Genomic DNA, 7,551 nt, shown 5'->3' on the forward strand with positions numbered 1-7,551 from the left:
GACCCTTTGAGACTAAAGATTTGAGTTGCTCCTCCAGGTAAAGATTCCCAAACAGCCAAATGCTGGCAGAGGACAGAGAGAATACGGAATAAGTGGTGGAAGCAGAAAGTGATAAATATCAGCTACAGCCTTATGGCCAGTTGCAAACATGAAGATTCACTTGCTTCTGTAGACATGCATTAATCAATTATTTCTTTTTCTTTTTCTTTCCAATTCTCTAGTGGTTTTCTATGAGGGATGTTGATGGTACTTAAGTTTACCATCAGAAGAATGACATCCAGACCTGAATGGGAGATCCTAGACTATTGAGAAGCAGATAAGTGTGAGGGACTTGATACGTCCCCATTCAGGGGAAAGAGCTCAAGAATCTGAGCTGGTACAAAGGATAGTTGCATGCTGTCAGGCAGAAGCCCGGAGTTATTGCTGCATGGCAGTTAAATGGGGGTAGAGGGGTAAGAATGGAGTTGAACAGCAAAAAGATTGGACAATGCCATTCATTTGCTTGTTTTGCTCTCAGATCCGTTCCCCACCTCTTGTCTATGTTCATAGGAAAATGTATTTACCAAACTCTTGTTGAATTCAGGTTCTTTTCAGAAACAAGAGGCATTGGCAGAAAAACAGGAAGGCAGATGAAAGAGAGAAACCAGAGTATTTCTCCCCTTCACTCTCTGCCTCAAGGGACATGTCTATCAGCAGCTACTTCTCCATCTCCCTCCTGGCGGCCTCTCCTTCCCTCCTCCTAGCTCGTGCCGGGCAGGCCTGCTGCAGTTCCAGCTTCCTCAGGATGGCCCTGGCATCTGGGATCCAGCAACACCGCAGCTTTGGCTCTGCAGCCCTCGAGCAGTAGCAGCTTCTGCTATTGCTGCTGTTGTCGCCATCCCATGTTTGGCTTCTCGAGCTCTCCCGTCACCTGGGTCATCAGTTCCCTGTTTAAGATTCCCTCTGTTTAGAACCCTGAGAGATGCCTCTTTCTTGACTGGTTCTCATCTGATAAGGTGAGGAAGTGGGAAAACCAGTGGGTGGGATTTAAAATGAATGAGAAAATTCTTTGCCAGTGGGAGTGTAAACTGGACAACTTGAAGAAGGGCAAGTGAGCAACATGTGCATCGATCAGAATTACAAAAGCATACACCCTTTGTCCCAGCAGTTCCACTTCTCGAAATTTCTCTTATAGATGTACTTGCACATGTTTAGATAATATTTGTACAAGATGATTCATTGCAACATTGTTTGTAAAAGTAGAAGGTTGGAAACTACCTAAAAGTCCACTGATGGGAGATAGGTTAGCTAGATTAGGATACATTCATAAAACGAACTAACTTGCAGTCACTCAAAAGAATGAAGAAGTTCTTTATGTACAGTTAAGGCGAAATCCCTCAAAGGTGAAAAAACAAGGTACAGAACAGTCCATATAATGCCACTATAAGAAAACCTAAGTATTCAGAACATATGTACTTATATTTACAATGATTATCTCCAACAAGAAACTAATGCTACTGGCCACCTCTGAAAAGAGAGACCGGGAAGATGGGAAAAGGAGATGAGAGTGAAAATGTTTAGTTCACCCTTTAGTATATCTATCATTTGGTAATATATGAGGGATTACATAGTTCCAAATTAAATGAAATTTAAATTTAAAAAAAATGCAGGGGCCAGCCCAGTGGTGTAGTGGTTGAGTTTGCGTGCTCTGCTTCGGCAGCCCGGGGTTCGCAAGTTCGGATGCCCAGCATGGACCTGCACACCACTCATCAAGCCATGCTATGGCAGCATCCCACAGACAAAATAGAGGATGATTGGCACAGATGTTAGCTCAGGGACAATCTTCCTCATGGAGAAATAAAATGCAGCTCTCCACTTCTTACATGAGACACACCTAAAACATATGCATGCATGGAGAGAAATAGAGAGGGAGAAAAGTTGAAAATAATTGGATGGAAAATAAATATTATAAAGTATTTAGTAAAAAGCAAAAGAAAGCTGGGAAATAAAGCATAATCAGACAAAATAAGAGGTAAGGCAAAAACATTAATAGGGGCAAAGAATGACATTAGATAAAATTTAATGGAAAAAAAATGAACCAATTATGAATATGCATATATCTTACTACGTAGTCTCAAATATATAAAGCAAAAACCAGAATAATCATTGGAGAGAAACTGATTGTGCCAATAAAAATTAGAAGAACACAGAAGATGCCCTTTTATTGGAATAATGAAATCAACAAGTCAGATCTCATAGATATACATAGACTCTTTCACCCAACAAATGCACACTCTACATTCTTTTCAAACACACATGGAACATACACAACAATTGACCTTGACCATAGGAGACAGAAGAAATCTCACCACATTTCGAAGAATCCATATCATAAAAGCCATCTTCTCTGACCACATACTGCTTAGAAATCAGCAATAAAAAGATCGTTTTACAATATGTTTGGAAATTTAAAAATACATTCTTAAGTAACTCATGAACTTCATAGAAATCAGAGTGGAAACGACAAAATACTTATAACCCAGCAACAACAGAAAGTACTAAATATCAAAATCTGTGGGAAGAATATTTAGAGGGAAATTGATAGCTTTGAATGCGTCTATTAAAAAACAAGAAAGACTGAAAATAAATTAACAAAGCATTCACCTCTCAAAGCGAATAAATTTACAGAAAATGGAAGACAGGATTCTGGGTTAGGATGTTTGAACACATGAATCTAATTTCTCTCTCTCTCCAGAGACTCCACTAACGGTACAGTAAAGGGATTACTTAAAAGGACAGAAATACACAAGCACAGAGGACAGAGGAGGAGACAGCAGCAATAAGACATGGAAGCTGACCGCAGACGGATGAAAGGTAACTGACCCGCATACCTGCCCGGGGCAAATCCTTAGCCGTGGTGGGTAGAGCTGTGAACAAACATGGTTTTCAAGGCGGTAACCTCACGGGCTCAGCCACAGGCAGTGACGCATGAGTCTGGAATTGAGAAGAAAGGGTGTACTAAATTAAGGAGTATTTGGTGAAAGCAGTTTGGGAAATAGTTAATCCTTAAAGTCCTTCCTGTACTCCACACTGCATGTAACCACCCTGGCAGATGACTGGAAAGTCTTCTGGACTCTGGGGCCACCAAGACACAGTTGAAGGTATAGGTATCTCCTATGATCTGAATGTTTGTGCCCTCCCCGCAAATTCACATGTTGAAACCTAACCCCCAAGGTGTTGGTATTAGGGAGTGGGGCCTTTTGGAGGTGATTAGGTCGTGAGGATGGAGCCCTCATGAGTGGGATTAGTGTCCTTATAAAGAGACCCTGGAAAGCTCCCCTGGCCCTCCACTATGTGAGGATACAATGAGAAAACGACCCTCAATAAGCAAGCAGGTGCTCACCATACACCCAATCTTCTGGCGCCATTGATCTTGGACTTCCCAGGCTCCAGAACTGTGAGAAACAAATATTTGCTGTTTATAAGCCACCTAGTTTATGGCATTTTTGTTAGAGCAGCCCAAATGGGTTCAAATACTATCCTGCCCCAAAGAGGGAAATTGTCACATGAAATTGAATGCTGAACGCTGAGATCCATGCCCTCCTCCCCAACTTGGTGAAGACAAGGAATTGTAAAAGCTTTCTCCAGGGCATCTGATGGCCCAAGAGGAAAGATCTAAAAAGACTGACGTCAGGGGTTTCTCCAACAAATGGTCCACCTATGTCGCTCTACAGTGATCATAAATGCTAACCAACCTCATCATTCTCTCAATACTTCCAACCAGCTTTTAAATCTCCTGCTCTTCATTATGTGCAGGTTGCCAAGAATTACTTTCTCCAGAAGGGGGGGTCTTAAAAAGTCTCAAGAAATCTGAAGCCACAGCGTGACTTGAAGACTCTTCACGTGTCTTCTCTGGCAGCAGAAATATCACCCTTTCTTTGCACAGCTTGGTTTGGACTGGCTCCCCAGCTTTGGAAAATGTACTTTCAAAACATACTAAATTGGGATACATATATAGGTTGTAAAACCATAGTGAAACTGAGCGCTACGTCTCTGAGAGAAGACTGATAAAATGACGGTATGCACCGTGGAGAAGCGTGCTGGCAGGCTTCCATCTGTACCCCACACAGATGCCTCCTTTGCCCTTCACTGCCCTCCTCTGAGTCCTGGGGACGCCAGGCCCTAGAGACTGCATCACCAGGTCGCCCTTGCCCTCTGGGTTTGACCAATGGAAAGTAACAGCAGAATAATGGAAGGCAGGAGGGGAGAGAGGTTGAGATATTGATTCCTCCACTCCCTCCAGCTTTGGCCCCCTTGGGTCAAGGGCTTCATCTGTCTGTGACTGTAATTCTTGCGAGGCGCCCCTCTTCCCCAGCTCCAGGTCTCACCTGGGCTCCATGAACACTGCCCCCACCCTTGCCCCAAGAAGTGGAACTGGAACAATAGGGAGAGCAGTATTATGCAAAAAATGTTCTGGGGCAACAGGTGATCTTTATGAAAAATACAATAAAATTAGATCTCTATAGCATACCACACACAAAAATCAATTCCAGGTCAATTAAAAACCTAAATTAAGGTTGTAAAACTTAATGAATACAATATAGAATAATATATTTATGACCTCTGCTGAGGAGTAGGAAGATTTCCTTAAAAAGATCAAAAAAAAGAGGATAGACGATTAAAATACATTTTATGACCTTAAAACATAAATCTTTTTGTTTTCCAAAAGACAGATAAACAAAGTTATAAGACAAGGCACAGTCTGGGAAAAGATATTTGCAACCCTTAAAACTAGCAAAGCTTAGTGTCCAAAATTTATAAACGATTTCTACAAGTCAAAAAGAAAAAGACAAACATATTTGTGGAAAAAGAGGCCAAGTATGGAAGGAAACAAACCACAGAAGAAGAAAACTGAAAGTGAGCACATGGGAAGCGTACTCAACAGCACTGATAATTAAGGAAATGTAAATTAAACAACAGTAAGATACTCTCAGATGGGTGAGAAATGATAATGTAAAAGAAATGAGCTACTGAGTCCTGGAAATACATGAAGGAATCTTAAAGGCACGAGTGAAAGAAACCAATCTGAAAGCCTACCTATTGTATGATTCCAAGTGTATGACATTCTGGAAAAGGCAAAACGACAGAGAGGATAGAAAGATCAGAGGTGGCCAGGGGTGAGGGATGGGGAGGGATGAATGGCAGAGCACAGAGGATTCTCAGGGCAATGAAAATGCTCTGTATGATATTACAATGATGAATATTTTTCATTATACATTTGTTCAAACTCATAGAAGGTACAACACCAGGAGTGAACCCTAAGGTAAACTGTGGACTTTGGACAATTATGTGGTATCCATGTAAGTTCATTCTTGGTAAAAAGTGCACCTTTTGGTGAGTGATGTTGACAATGGGGAGACTATGCATGTGTGGAAGCAGGGGGTATATAGGAAATCTCTCAATTTTCTTGCAAAACTAAAACTGCTCTAAAAAAACTTGTCTTAAAAAATGTTAACATGGGGGCTGGCCCGGTGGCCGAGTGGTTAAGTTCGCACGCTCCGCTGCAGGCGGCCCAGTGTTTCGTTGGTTCGAATCCTGGGCGCGGACATGGCACTGCTCATCAGACCACGCTGAGGCAGCGTCCCACATGCCACAACTAGAAGGACCCACAACGAAATATACAACTATGTACCGGGGGGCTTTGGGGAGAAAAAGGAGAAAAATAAAATCTTAAAAAAAAAAAAAAAAAAAATGTTAACATGATAACGTCAAGGGTTGGTGAGAAAGCAGAGAAATGGGACCTCACATACACACTGGTGGGTGTGTACATTTGTCAGTATTACTACACCCAGTAATGTTACTTCCAGGTATATATGCTGGAAAGAAATCTTTCATTTGCACACTAAGAAATGGGTACTAGATACGTATTGCAGTGTTTTATAAAAAGCAAGGGAAAAAAAGAAAACAGTATAAATATCAATCGAATGGAGAGTGGATAAATAATTTATATACATAAAATGAAATACTATACAGCAGTGTAGTCAAAAACGAAACAACATGGAGAAATCTCCAAAAACAAGATGTTAGATAAAAAAGCAAATTATAGAAGGATAGTACTGAAATATAACATGTATATAAAGTTTAAAAACATGAAAAACAATGCTGTATATTTTTAAGGATATATATGCATGAAGTAATAGCGTGAAAAAACAAGCATATGATTGAAAAAACCAAATTTGGGATAATAGTTATTTCTGGGTAGGGAGGGTGTGAGAGAGGAAGGAAGTGTGGGAGAAGGGGAGAAATATGAAATGGGGGCGTTCCCGGAAGACATCAAGTGTAGCTGTAAGATTTTATGGCAAAAAATAAAAAGGCTTTTGATAGAGTTGGGGAGCAGGCCCATAATAGTCTGTTGTGTTGTTCTTTATGCTTTTCCGTATGTTTAAAATGTTTCATAATGAAAATGTTTAAACTTATTATAATCTTAAAGGTTATTAATAAAAATGTGGCACCGAAGTGGTGGAAATAAGACTCCCACTCTTAGCCGTGTTAGGCAGATTCCATAGGAAGTACTGCATGTGGACTTGGACCATGGATAAACAGCTGTTCCACCAGTAAGCAGTGACCGGGAGCTGTCAGCAGACACAAACTAGGTCAGAAAAGAAATGGGGATGCGCCTGGGATGGTTAGCCTGGAATCAGACTTTCTGGAATTTCACGAGCAGTGGGGCATGCCAGCAGCTTATGGAAAGTCATCCTAGAAAGTGGCAGCCTGCCAGTGACCACTTTGTATTCCACAAGGATGTAAGTTCAGACGAGAGACAAATGCTGTCCAGTTCTTAGCCCCAGCCGCGTTGCAGGGCAGCTCTGGCGGTACAGATTCATCGAGAAAAGGATAACTGCCCTTTCTCTGAATAGACACTGACCTTAAGATGCACAGAGCCAATCTTTCCAGATCTTGCCAGAAAGGCACACATTCTCCAGCTGCTCCTGAGTCCTGAACCGGATTCCCTGATGGGGCTGACCTTGGGCTGACATCTGGGGGCTGGAAGGTACAGCAGCCAGGTAACTAACAGTTTCATGTGGTCTTTCAGAGCATCAGTCTTGTTCTTGGTCTGAGCCCCTGAGTGCCATGTCTAAGTGTTTAGAGGCAGCGATCCATTTACATTCACTAACGGAGAAATGGGCAAAGAGCTCCTTTATGACGCTAAGTACTGCTTTCTCTCTAACGCAGTCAACAATAAGCTGCCAACCATTTCTATTCCATTAAACATTGCAAATTAGAGTCCAAGGGGGAAGTTCACTTCCAATCAAACAGAAGAACCAAGGGGCCCCAAATCTGTTCTCCAGTTTTTTTCCCAGATGGCCGTGTAGGCACACACTCTCGGGCCAACTCACCCACTTCAAAATATAACAGAGCAAAACACATAAAAATAAACAAGTGACTAGATCCTGTGTCATCTGCTCTTTTGCTATTATTACCGTCATCCATTTTTGAAATAACTCAGGCAGCATGGCTCGGATGGTCCAATATTTTGTGGAAAGGGTACAGGCGTTTAAAATAGGTTTGCTT

This window comes from Equus caballus, chromosome 27, assembly GCF_041296265.1.
Source record: "Equus caballus isolate H_3958 breed thoroughbred chromosome 27, TB-T2T, whole genome shotgun sequence".
In the NCBI taxonomy this organism is placed as follows: Eukaryota; Metazoa; Chordata; class Mammalia; order Perissodactyla; family Equidae; genus Equus; species Equus caballus.